Source organism: Phalacrocorax carbo, chromosome 2 (assembly GCF_963921805.1).
Source record: "Phalacrocorax carbo chromosome 2, bPhaCar2.1, whole genome shotgun sequence".
Lineage (NCBI taxonomy): Eukaryota > Metazoa > Chordata > Aves > Suliformes > Phalacrocoracidae > Phalacrocorax > Phalacrocorax carbo.
This window is the reverse complement of record NC_087514.1, coordinates 86,910,673-86,924,164: the sequence shown is the minus strand read 5'-3', so window position 1 is coordinate 86,924,164 and position 13,492 is coordinate 86,910,673.

Below are 13,492 nucleotides of genomic sequence, written 5' to 3'. Positions count from 1 at the left end.
ATTTAAATGAAAAGATCATACTAAAATTGCATAGATCAGTAGTTTAAATGGAGTAATTTCTTAGTTCAAAAACAAACAAAAAAATCCATCCAAAAAACCCATGACAGAACAGAATGAAAAAATTCTTGCTGTCCTAGTGAAAAAAAATTACTGTTTTCACAGATAGGGACTTAGTGACTTTTGATAAATTATGTCCCACTGAAAAATTTTTTGCCTTTGACTAAATTAAACCAATTTTTGCCTGTGGGAGAGCTGATATATCTTTTCGATCTTTTTAAATAATGTAATCAAGGTTCAAATATCATATTTCTCTCATTGCACGTGATCATTAATGCCACTTTAATATCAATACCCTGTCTACTGTGGATGGTAATCTAAGACTATGCTGTACAAATTCAGGCAATGGTTAGTGACGAGTACAACTGGTAGTGTATAACAGTGTCCTACCCTCTTTAGTTTTTATATAACTATTATATCACTATTATATAATTACAAAAATTCAACTTGAAAAACAAATTGGCATACTAGTATTATCAGTTTGAAGATGACTCCTGAGCACTGAATTTTTTTCAGTTATTACTGTAATGGATACCCTGAAAATGCCTCCTGTCAGTTGTGTTTTGTAGATATTTCTTTTCCCCTCCCCAGGCAAGGTGCTATATTTCTTTCTGGAATAAGTGTTCTTTGAAATTGTGAAACTAAATTGACAAATGATATAGGTGCCACCTCCCTACTTCATCTCAGTTGTAATAGCATTAAAGCTTTTCGTAACAAATGGCTCTTTCTACTAAACTAGACTGAGATAAATATTCAAGATCTCTTGACTTGTTAATGCTCCTTAAGTAAAGTTGTGCATCTGTCAAGGGAGAGAATATAGTTCTTTCTTTTGGTCATTCATTCTTTTTGGAATTTAACCTCAGAACTGAAATAAAATAAGATGTTCATGGGCTAAGAATGGTATATGATTAGTGGGAGAACTTCGTTTCAGAGAGTCAATAAACTGAAGACCTTCTAGATGTTATGCTGACATAAAAAATAGGAAGTAAGGAATTCTGTTTATAAGGATCAACTAAACAAAAAAAAATTTTTTTTAAAGAAATAGTGCTCTGAGTTGGTGGAAGACACATGAGTTTGTAGGATGCTAATTTCCAGTGTATTTGTTTCTTCTTGTTGGTTGACGTTTTAAGCTAAATTATGCTAAAGATTTAGTGTGCACTCACCCTTCATTAGATAAAAGAAAATGCTCATTCAGGAGAGGTGATACAAATGTCATAACATCAATAAAAGCTTTGGTCAGTATCTCTCATGGCACAATCAGAGGTATACACCTCCACTGCCATGGGTTGCTAGGTGCCTCACTCTCACCCTCATTTTTGATGCATAGGCTAATATTTTTTTCCTGGAATAAGAATGATTCAGTATTAATCATCTTTTGCATAACCTGTGTATCTCTAGTTCCTGTAGGGTTTTATCTGTTTATTTTAACCTGACATGCAGGTCATACAGCTTCCCACTCCTCCATCTCAAAATCTGCTGACAGTAATAGGGGAGTTTTATTATATATGTAGTAATGTAACATTTTTCTACATGAAATTAATAGATTGTATGTATGTACATGTATATAGCCATCTGTATGCACATAATTTTTTGTAGTGTATCATGAAATACAGCCTTTGTCAGAGCTTGTGAATTACTGTGGTTTCTTCTGTAAACTGCCAAAATGATATATAGCACAAAATGTGTGCATATGTACCTCAATGACTTGAAAAGAGTAGAGAAATACCTTGGAAAATGATGGCAGATCTCCTCTGAACAGTTTAAGACAAATTGTACATGCAGCTGGCTATGTTTTCTTTGATTTAAAAAAGTATAGCTTATTCAGAAACTTTATTTTACCTTCCACCTTGTCACTCACCTAAAAGGTTTACTTTAGTCAAAAGTATGTCTTTTTGGTTTTTGAAAAGCTGTGAGTATTTTCACCTTGAGAGTGCATCTCAAGATACATCTCAAGATACATCTCAAGATACAGTCTAGTGTGTCCTTATCTTCAGTTCCTTAACTATATCCCGGTTTGGTTCAGTTTTTAAACTAGAAAATTGTTACTGCTGCATTCATAATCATCCTGACCCAATATTTTTTAAATTTCCCACTCTTTTAGTTACTTGTAAAAGAAGGATAAGAACAAAACCTAATAAGAATTTTTAAAAAAACCCCGTCATGGTCATTGTAACGTATGCTTGCTTCCTCTTCCATTCTTGAGAAAAAAAACCACACTATACATCCTCTTAACCAGAAAATAAGATATATAGTGTCTGTATCAGGCTTCTGTGGAATGCTCTGGGGTAACAAATATTTAGCCATATTAACAGACTTTCTTCAACTTACTGTGAAATGGAAGAAGGATCTTTGGGGCATATGTAACCTAGCCCTAACTTATTGTATGTGCCTGCAGGTATCCTGTATGGCTAACTGGTAACCTGGGAATCTGGGAATAGTAATTAGAGAATTATTGTTACAGAAAATGTCACAACTATAATAGTTTAACCCAAATGATTTTATAATTATTTTGCCATGTGGAAGCGCTCCCAATTGTGATTCACATGAAAAAGTAACAACAACTAAAATTAGAAACACTGTGCCATTGTCCTGAATGGTTCATTCACTCACACGCAAGAAATAAGCCTGTATGCCCTGGTTACTTATTGATTTGCTTATGCGTTGCTGGAGAGAGATGGAACGATTTCTGCATACTTGCTTAGACTAGAAATGGTCTGAGTTTTTTTTAATTCAGTGTATGATTTAGATGAAGCCATTTACTAAAATTGGTTAACGTGTCAAAGGTTGACCCTTCCGTGTTTTAATGAATACATCTATTATAATGTGGTTTCTCTCCTTACCCCTCTTTGCTGCTCTTTTCCACAGGTAAATACAAATACAGCAGAAGTTTTGAAACAGATTGTGGCTCTTCAGAAATGAACTAATCCATGGAATAGAGCTGCTCATACTCAAGGTAAGTAGATAATGAAATAGCCTTTTTTAAGGATTAGCTTGCAGCTGTTTTTGTGAAGCCCTATTTCGAGCTTGAAAATAAAGCTAAATGCAAATTTCAAAGTTTACAAATAGGACTGAGATCAATACATTTTGAAATCATTAAAATATGCTTCATAAATTACTGTTAAAATGAAGTACTGTTTACTTTTGTTTTCCATCGCAGTACATTAAAGGTTCCTTTTTGAAATCTTCCAAGAAGAGTAAAGGGTTTTATTTTTAAAAATATACCACATTAGAGAAAACCAAACAATGAAACAAAGTAGATCTTGATATGGCTATTCACTTATGTGTATGTTCTCAGCATATCAGAAGGAAAGTCAGTAAGTACATGACCTAAATGTAATATCTCTGTCATATGACAGAGATTAGACTACAAGGGTAACTCTGTAGCAATACCTGTCATCTTTTAATAAAACACAATGTTCCTGCCTCTCTCGGTTGTTATTTTCTCAGAATCTGAAGGGACATTTCTAATTTATACCTTGAAAGTAAAATATACTGATTCTAAAAGGATGGAAACTTCAGACTATGACTGTAATCTAAAAGTGTTGCTTTTGATATTCTGGGTATTTTAACAAGATTAATTTCTGTCTTTTATATCTGCAAAGACTTAAAGTGAGAAAGAGGGATTTAAATACAAAATGCCTTTGAAATATAGCATGCTGTTATGAAATACCATAATTGTACCTTGCTTGCATGATGTGAAAGACCAACAAGGCAAATTACTTTCTCTGGAAAACCTGAACTTCTATTAGTCTGACCCAGAAAGAATGCCATTTTGAGAAAAACAGCATGTCTTTAATGAACACAACAGTTGTTTTACTTGGGATTTCTTTTTGCCTTTCTAGTGATCCATGGCAGGTTTGTGTAATCCAAACTTTGCAGTGACCTCAACTCTGTAGGCTAGAATGTTTTGATTTTTTTTTTATTTTCTTTGGCCTACCTATATGTTTCTTGACACAGTGAAAAGTTAACTTCTGCTCTTTGCAGACATTGTTTCTATCTCTCTCTGTATAGGTTCTCACTGCAGAGTAAAATATTGTTCCGGAAACATTCCTGGGTTCTGGGGAAAATCTTTTGACATCTGAGTCTGGTGACCTTTCAAATTTGTAAATTTACTGCAAATCTTAGAATTGTTCTTCCAGCTCTAAATAAAACAAAAATCTCAAAACATTCTTATGAAAATATTATGTATTTTAATACCCTTTGTAGAAAGCATATACTCATTGTAAATCATTATTGTTTATTGCTATTATTGTTAACATCTAATTGCCTTCTAATAACATGGTACGAACATTAACACAACATTTCTTACAGTTCTTGGGAAAGCCAATTAATAAAAAAAACAAATAAAAAAATATTATTTTTGTAGTATTCATTGAAGTTATTTCATGTTCTTTAATGACAACTGAGGCATTATTTCCCATTGTATTTCTGCCAATATTTTCATGAAGGTAATTAGGAATTTGTGGATATGTGTGACTGATAACAAAAGTTTAATTGGTTAAAAGCTAGACGTACTCAATTAGGAGAAAAAACACAGTATCATACATGTTTCCAGACAAAATTAGCCAACATTGCATAAGTATCAGTGGAAAAAAATTGGTCAGCTGAGAAGTTGAATGATTAATTACGCAGAAGAAATGCAAGGAAACTGTAAGCTTTGCATTTTGCAAATTGAAGGTGAATTATATTCATTCAGTAATTGATATCTCCATCGTAGTGATGAACACAGAGAAGTGACTGGCCAAAATTCACAGAAGGCATTGATGATAGAGATGGAATAGAGGTGATTATCTCAAGAACTTGCCATGTGTAGTTGCTGTTAGACTAGACAGCCTTTACAGTTTACAAGCTATTGTATAATACCTATAGAAGGAATTTTCTGTTATCAGCTTCTTCCTACCTACATTTTTCTCCTGAAGCAAACCTGTTAATAGTGAGTGACGTCCCATGCATCATCGTATAATTTTCACAGTTCAGTGTTAAATTTTACATTTTTTGACTCACTGAAGTTATGCCAATTTTTTAAAAATTCAGGAGTGTTCACAATGAAACCTAGGAAGCTGTCATGGTAGTCTCCTTGAGTGTACTGTATATTCTACTCAACTTATCTGTCCTGACACCTACATTTGAAGAGATTTCTTTATTGTTTTTTTTTTTTTCCTTTTACTTAAAGGCAAAAACTAATCAAGGGCCATAGTATGATAAAAATGTTATACAATGATATTCTGTTTTTCAGGGTTCTGTTCTTTTGTCTGTATCTCTTTAATTACATATTCTGCGTATGGTATTTATGAAAAATAAATATTAAAAACTATTTGTTAGGTCCTAAAAACCTGTGCTAATAGTCTCCCATAGGCCTTCATTTTACCTTATAACTTCATGTGATACTGCATAGAAGTGTAATTTAAAAATGCCAGAACTTGGAACTCTCAAATATTTGCTTTCTTGGGAAGGAGAATGTAGCACAACAAATGACCTAACAAGAGAGTGTACCCAAGCTTTTTGGGTCCAGTTAGAAGTTGGGTACAGTTAGAAGATAAGCTATAAAAGACTGGTAGCTGTTTTGAGTCTTCCTTGTTTAAAGGATTTTTTTGTTTGTTTTACTTTTGGGTTTTTAAATGTTACTGTCCTGAGGATAATTTTTTTTTTTTTTGAAAGCTCTATGCAAAATTCATTTTATGCTCTATTGTGACATTTTTGAATGAAAAGAGAAAGCATTAAATGACGGAAGTGTGAATCATTGTTTAGAGGTTTATGTTACTTTTCTTGCCAAAAAGGCCATATTGTGATGAACTGATGAAGGGTTAGAGCTTGAAGGTAAATTCACTTCCTATAACTTTTAGGTCACTTCCTGACTCCTGCATAAAAATATTTCATTGAAGAGGAATATGTTTCCAGAAAGACATATAATTAATTTTATTTTATTCAAAATCTTTCCTTTTATGTATCAGTGTGTTTTTCAAAGGATAAGAAATAGTTGGAAATAGCATTGTGGTAAGAACTATGTATATAAAGCCCAGAGAAATTTTACATCTACTTTTGGAATCATATCAAAGTAACAATTCCTAAGCTTCAAGTAGTAATGAAAAGAAAACGGTCCACATCTGTTGCTATCAAAATATCTAACAAAACACAAAAATAACTTTCATTTTTGCTTATGTCTGAAAGTATACAATTTTATAGAAAAAAGCATGAAGGCATACACAAAAGCAATATACAGTGATCTTAAAGAATAGATTTAGCTGTGTCTTCTTATATTATTTGCAAGAATTTTCCCTTGTCTTATTCTGACTAAACCATGCAAAACAGCAAGGAAGCAACACACTGTGTGTGTATTAACTTTCATTCTATTTAGGGACAACCAAATGTAACAATTTATTTATTTATAAATTTTAGACTCATCTGCTTTCATAGGCAGTTTTCTCTGCCAACGTTTGTTCATCCATTTTTATGTTGGCATCAGATGTTATGCTGTCACCTAAGCAAATCTTTCCTTTTCTGTTGAGTCTGCCAACAAGGTTGCTACTCTAATTAGTACTGATAACAATTTTTATGTGTGCATATTTATGATGTGGGTACTTATTCATTGGGCAATTGTCCAAGACAATAAAGTGATTTTATGTAAACCACTAACTGGACATAAAATGATGAAGATTCCTCATATTAACTATGGACTAAATTTTGGTATAAGGTACCTGCATAGTCATGGCCTTGGATGTATATTTTGCCTATTCTGATGACATCCATTTCTAAAATGAGACTTGCCTGTAGCTGTCACATGATTTTGAATTGCAATTTAATACGCTATTGTTTGGCTAAAAGTTGTCTTTTGACAATTAATGTTTCTTTTTCAGAAAGCTTGATGATGAAAGTTCTGCACACAAAGTAGATGCTGATCTTTTAGCAGGAATAGTAAAGGGCAGACTGGCTTGAAAATTAGACTCTTTTGGTGACACTTAAGAGGATACTTCTCTGAATACAGAAAGATCAGATTTCAAGGCTTGAGGAGAGGCAGCTGTGTCATCCAAATATGGATGAGAACATTTGTTGACTTGAGGTAATTTGCCCCTGAGGTTAGAGTTGAGCACATACCTGCACTCTGAAGTCTTTCCTGCCAGGTGAGGACAGTCATTCTGCAGCCTGGGGTTCTGTGTCTCTTTTGCATCCCACTGAAATATTAAGAGCATAAACTCTAATCTAGGGTGCTTTTTCATGCCTAAATCCCTACAAGCCTCCTGACTGATCTGTCTCTGGTCGTGTATTTGGAATAGAGCTGATGATTTGACTAAGTTTTCCATAAAAAAAAAATAAAAAGAAAAAGTGAAACAGGTGAATAGAAAACAAACAGTTCTGCTCCAGATATTGGTGATAGTTTTACAGTCTGTAATGGGTGGATGGACTTGTCTTTTGCTCCCTTCCTCAGAGACAGATATTGCTATTCCTGAGGCAAAGATGTTTGCCCACCTGAGGAAGTTTAAGACATGCTACTACGAGGGGAAAAAAAAAAAAGATGCTTTGTGCAACAGCAGCTACATTGTTTTAAGCACAGATGCAGCGTTTCAGTGAATTAGCTGGCAATTTTTTAAAAAAGTATAATCCTTCTACTTTATGGGAGCCTGTTGTTGGGCCTTTTTTTCCCTTAATGCAGAGTAAATCATACAGATGAGAGATTTGGCTTGGTGATTGGGAACTTAGGGTAAATGTCAATGTTCACAAAAGGTGCTCGTTGTTTTACTCTGGTGCCTTGGTTCCTTTACTATAAGAATACTAAAATTGCCTTCTGCTGCTTGGTACCTGCATTTTAACATCCACCTATGCAAGATATAAGTTTTTGTTTTAGAGTGGGACTTGAACTTTTCCTCCCCTTTTGTTTTCCTTTACTTCTAGTCTAAAATATATATCAGTAACACTGTATATTGCTCTTCTCTTTACAGCATTCACTGCCCTCCCAATTTATTTGCCTTTATGATACTTATAGTTTATTAATTATTAATGATTTTATTTATTCTATTTATTCTGAGATATTATCTTCAAATCTTGATTTAGAAACATTATTCACTAGTCTCTATTGCAAGCATAACTTCTCTGGGAGTACTTATCCTATTAATACAGGTGCAGAAGAAACTGAAGAGCGGCATGTGTAGAGGACAGTTCCAGCAGTTTGATGCGTCTGATAAGACTCTTCCTGATACTGTCATGGTCTAACCTAAGTAGCAGAGGGCGAAGCATTTAATATTTCTTAGTGCTTCAGTTTCTTGAAAGCCAGCATGGGCTTAAGGATATCCTTCTGAGCAGAAATTAAACATTACCTGTTAAAAAATCAGATCACCTGACAGAAAGGAAGAAGGCAATTGAAGCCTTTTAGATTAGGAGGAAGTCGTATTGCCAAAGTGCACCAGCCTAGGCAAGAGAAAATTTAATTTTTTTTCCCAATTCTATCATGGATCACTTTTACATTATTTCTTTTTCACCCATTGTCTGTCCTGTTTCTTTGCAGACTATCTGACTACATTTGGGCGTCTCACACAATGGTGTTCTTGAGGTCCCTGTCAAAATATATGCAACTTGAAAGCTTCTGATGATGAAGTGTGTAATCACTGACGAGATTGTCCTGGCTGGGAAAGGCACTGTATTGAGACAGAATAGGCCAAAGTGGGAACATTTGGTGGGAGGAGATGGAAGGTCTGCCCCAAGAATTCTAATGAGGGATGGCAACAAGATCAGACCAAGTGATAGTTTTCAATATGATAGAATATCAGAGTTTAATGGAATCAAAAGTATAAAACCCATATTTGTCTTCCAGTAGGAGAAGAGAAACACACTTCTACGATATACTTATATTAGCTTGTTTGGTTTTAACATACTTATAAATAAAATGAAATAAATCAATTGTTACTGATACTTTCTACCTCCCAGATGAATGCTTTAAGCACAGAGATAAAGAATTTTTAGTAATAATTATGCATGCCATTGAAAATAAAAATTCAGTTTCAACATGAAGCAGTCCTTCTTCCTCCTCTTTAACCCTTTTGTTTATGCAGTGGATCAGATCCTGTGAGGCCCAGGACAATTCTGACCCTGACACTAAGAATACGTGTACACAATTACTACTGTCGCACTTTACTCTAAGAGATGTGCATGTCATTTTCATGTACTTGAGTAAAATACTTTTTAAAAAATACTTTCACTGAAGTTCTATAACATCCCAATTTGATACATGTGTAAATTCTCATTGCTTGGATTTTTGCCAAAAGTTTTTGGTTTTCAATCTGGCAGTTCTGGGATTCATGCTAATGCCATTGCTCACGTAGAATATGAGAGTCTTGAAGTATAAAATTGAACCTTCAATAATGATGGTAATAATTGAAAGGATTCAACCTTTGCTTCCCAAAATTAAGAGAAAATAATGTTTTCTGTTTACCAATAGTCTAGCTAAGGATAAGTTTTTAACTCTTTCTGCTTTTGGCTATCTAGACTTCACCAGGAGGTGAAGTTAAGTAGGTGAATGTACTACCCATCTCTCAGTCCTTACATCTGGATATTGGACTATGTTTTGGTCAGTTTGTATACACAAAGTGTTTTGTATGCACAGGTAAGTGGTGGTTTTGTGTGTGATACGGGTCCTTTATTTTGCTTCTTTTCTGCTATCCTAACTTTAAGGTGTACCTCTTGATAAATAAGAAGGTAGCATGAAAGTAGCACTTTTCATGATCTGTTAAAGCTTAAAAGAGAGTCAATGTGCATCCTGCTAATTGCATATGAACAGTTCAATGAATAAGGAGCTTAAAATGTCCCTGAGTCTCTCTGAATCCAAATGTGATATAGCTACAACATTATACACATGTTGAAATGTAGCATTTATTTGTATTTTTGTCTTTTTTTTTCTAAGTGGGGTTATGCTTTACTGTCTGCTTTTGTCTACAAATGTAATTCCTAGTATTATCTAGACTGAAAAAGTATGCTTAATTTGATTTTGTTCTTTGCAAAAATAGAGCTTCTTTCACGTGCGAGCAATTGATCCAAAGCTGTTTAGCAGTTTCGCCGTTCTTAACATATCACCATCACATTTGCCAGATGAAAAATTGATACATCTAATCTGTGTTCTTCTAGGTATGTTATCAAAGGAGGAGAGATTTCTTGTGTATTTTAAAATATATTTGCAATTACATATACATGCACATTCTTATTTAGGTGTAATGGGATGGCACTAAACCTCCTGACAAACCTCCAGAGACAGATATATGTATAAAAGCATTGGTATATGATAGTAAAATTAGAACCATTCAGCTAAGGCAAACATCTGAATATATGCAACGTATAAAACTATTATTTACATGTGAATGCAGAGAAATTATTAATGCTATATGGGAATCAAACAACAAGTTGTTGGAATTGTTCTTAACATTTTTGGTGCAGTTGTCACTGAATGGAAACTAAGAAATGGAAAGACCAAGGAAAAGAGATATCTGGTAACTTTTACATTATTGTTAATAAGGTCATCTTGCATAGCAGTGTTGTGTTTACACAGTGTAATGACTTATATCTGTAAGTAAGCTTTAACAATCGCAGAATCACAGGATCACAGAATGGTAGGGATTGGAAGGGACCTCTGGAGATCATCTCGTCCAAACCCCTTGCTTGAGCAGGCACATCTAGAGCAGGGGGCACAGGAACACATCCAGGTGTGTTCTGAATATTTCCAGGGAAGGAGACTCCACAACCTCCCTGGGCAGCCTGTTCCATTGCTCTGGCACCCTCACAGTGAAGAATTTTTTTCTCCTATTTAAGAGGAACTTCCTGTGCTCCAACTTGTGCCCATTGCCCCTTGTCCTGTCGTTGGGCACCACTGAAAAGAGTCTGGCCCCATCCTCTTGACACCCACCCTTGAGATATTTATAAGCATTGATAAGTTCCCGCTCAGTCTTCTCTTCTTCAGGCTAAACAAACCCAGATCTTTCAACCTTTCCTCATAGGAGAGACGATCCAGTCCCTTGGTCATTAGCATAGCTCTCCATTGGACTCTTTCCAGTAGTTCCCTGTCTGTCTTGAACTGGGGAGCCCAGAACTGAACACAGTACTCCATTTGTGGACTCACTAGGGTGGAGTAGAGGGGGAGGATAACCTCTCTCAACCTGATGGCCACACTCTTTTTTATGCACCCCAGGACACCATTGGCCTTCTTGGAAGCAAGGGCATATTGCTGGCTCAGGGTCAACTTACTGTCTGCCAGCACTCCAAGGTACTTCTCAACAGAGCCGCCTTCCAGCAGGTCAGCCCCCAACCTATAACAGTGCATGGGGTTGTTCCTCCCCAGGTGCAGGGCCTTGCACTTGCTCTTGTTGAATTTCATCAGGTTGCCCTCAGCCCAGCTCTCCGGCCTGTCCAGGTCTCCCTGGATGGCAGCACAGCCTTCTGGTGTATCAGCCACTCCTCCCAGCTTGGTATCATCAGCAAACTTGCTGATGTTACACTCTGTCCCTTCCTTTCCAGGTCATTGATGAACATGTTGAACAGGACTGGACCCAGCACAGACCCCTGGGGAACACCGCTAGTGGCAGGCCTCCATCCAGACTCTGCCCCATTGATCACGACCCTCTGAGTTCTGTTGTTGAGCCAGTTCTCTATCCTCCTCACTGTCCACTCATCCAACCCACACTTCCTTGGCTTGCCTGTGAGGAGGCTATGGGAGACTCTGTCAAATGCCTTACTGAGGTCGAGATAGACAACATCCACTGCTCTCCCTTCATCTACCCAGCCAGTCACGCTATCAGAGGGCTATCAGGTTGGACAACATTTAAGCAAGTACTAGCAGAAAAATAACAACCAACTGACTTGAAGAAGGCGAAATCACAGAATAGTTTTAGTGAAGTCAAGTAAAGATATTTTCTGTTATATTTGTTTTCGTAGTATAATACAGAAATAATACCTTTTGTCCAAATCAGAGTGTATATGTTCTATCAAAATGGTTCTGCTTGGTTGTATTAATACAGCATTATTTCCAAAAATCACCATGTCTGTTCATGTTGCTAAAAACATGATAGGCAATTTGAAGAACACTATCAATAATCCATAAAGGTTTGTCTTTATGGTTGTTTTAAATTTTTTCATAATCACCAGATAAACCATAGATGACTTTGTATACAATAAGGATGTTTTATTGACATCCTTCTTAGTAATTTCATCTTTTGTGTGTGTAGTCCTTTGAATTATGTTCCATTTATACCATGTTTATGGATGTTTTTCAGGTAACTATAAGCTTTTTTAGTTTGCTGTACTAAAATTCACTTGTAACATCAGAACATTTAAATGCTCAGATACAGGAGTAAGAGGGCAGATGATTTATAAAAACAAAAGCATTTTAGCAGATACCAGGATGTGTGCACTCTGGAATAACTGGAATGAATGAAAGAATGGGTAGTTGTTTCTTTGGAGACAGCTATGTACGTACAGTTTTCAATAGTTGAAAAAAATGTGTTTGGGTTAAAATGAGATGCCACAAACTCAAAGAACTCAAACTTTCTTGGCTTTTTTTCCCATCACAGTGGATCAAAGGAGGTTTATAACAGAAGTCAGGGCACTGCAAGACATTGCTAAGACTGCATGGAGAATTAGAGGAAATGGTGTTTTTGTCAGAGCAGGAGCTGCAGCTGGTATGAATACTACCGAATGGAACGGAGTGGTGACGTGACTTTTAGAAGGGTAATATTTTAGACTGGGTACTGCTTTGTTGAATTTTTTTTTCTTAATACGTGCCCTGTGAAATATTTTGCTCTTCCTTCCTTCATGAACAGCCATTAGTTTCTAGTACTATCTATGTCTTCCTCCACAGCAGTTAGGCTGTTTGACATGGGAGCCTCTGCTCCTTTATTACTACCACCTCCCTCTACTATTTATCACTATTCTTTCCCTGTTTGGTTTTTTTGTTTGTTTGCTTGGTTGGTTGGTTGGGTTTTTTTCCACTTAGCCACCTTTTCATGTTGTGTCATCCATCCTTTCATGCCTTCTTTTTGGAAAAAAGTCCCTCTGTGTGGAATCTGTTGTCATATTTTTGTCTTTGTGATCTCACAGAATCACAGAATGGTTGTGGTTGTAAGAAACCTCTGGAGGTCATCTTGTCCGACCCACCCCTGCTCAAGCAGGACCACCTAAAGCAAGTTGCCCAGGACCATATCTAGACAGCTTTTGAATGTCTTAAAGGATGGAGACTTCACAGCCTCTCTGTACAACCGGTGCCAGTGCTGTACCCAATATTGATCTCTGGGATAGACCACTAGCTACAGGCCTCCAACTAGACTTTGTACCTAAGTACCTAGTACTTACATGGTCACTTAGTGAATAAAGAATAAACATTTCAAATACTGATGTGCATGCAGTCATTTGAAAAGAACACTACAAAGATTTCAGATTCAAGTTTGCAGAAATTAGGAAGTGCTAA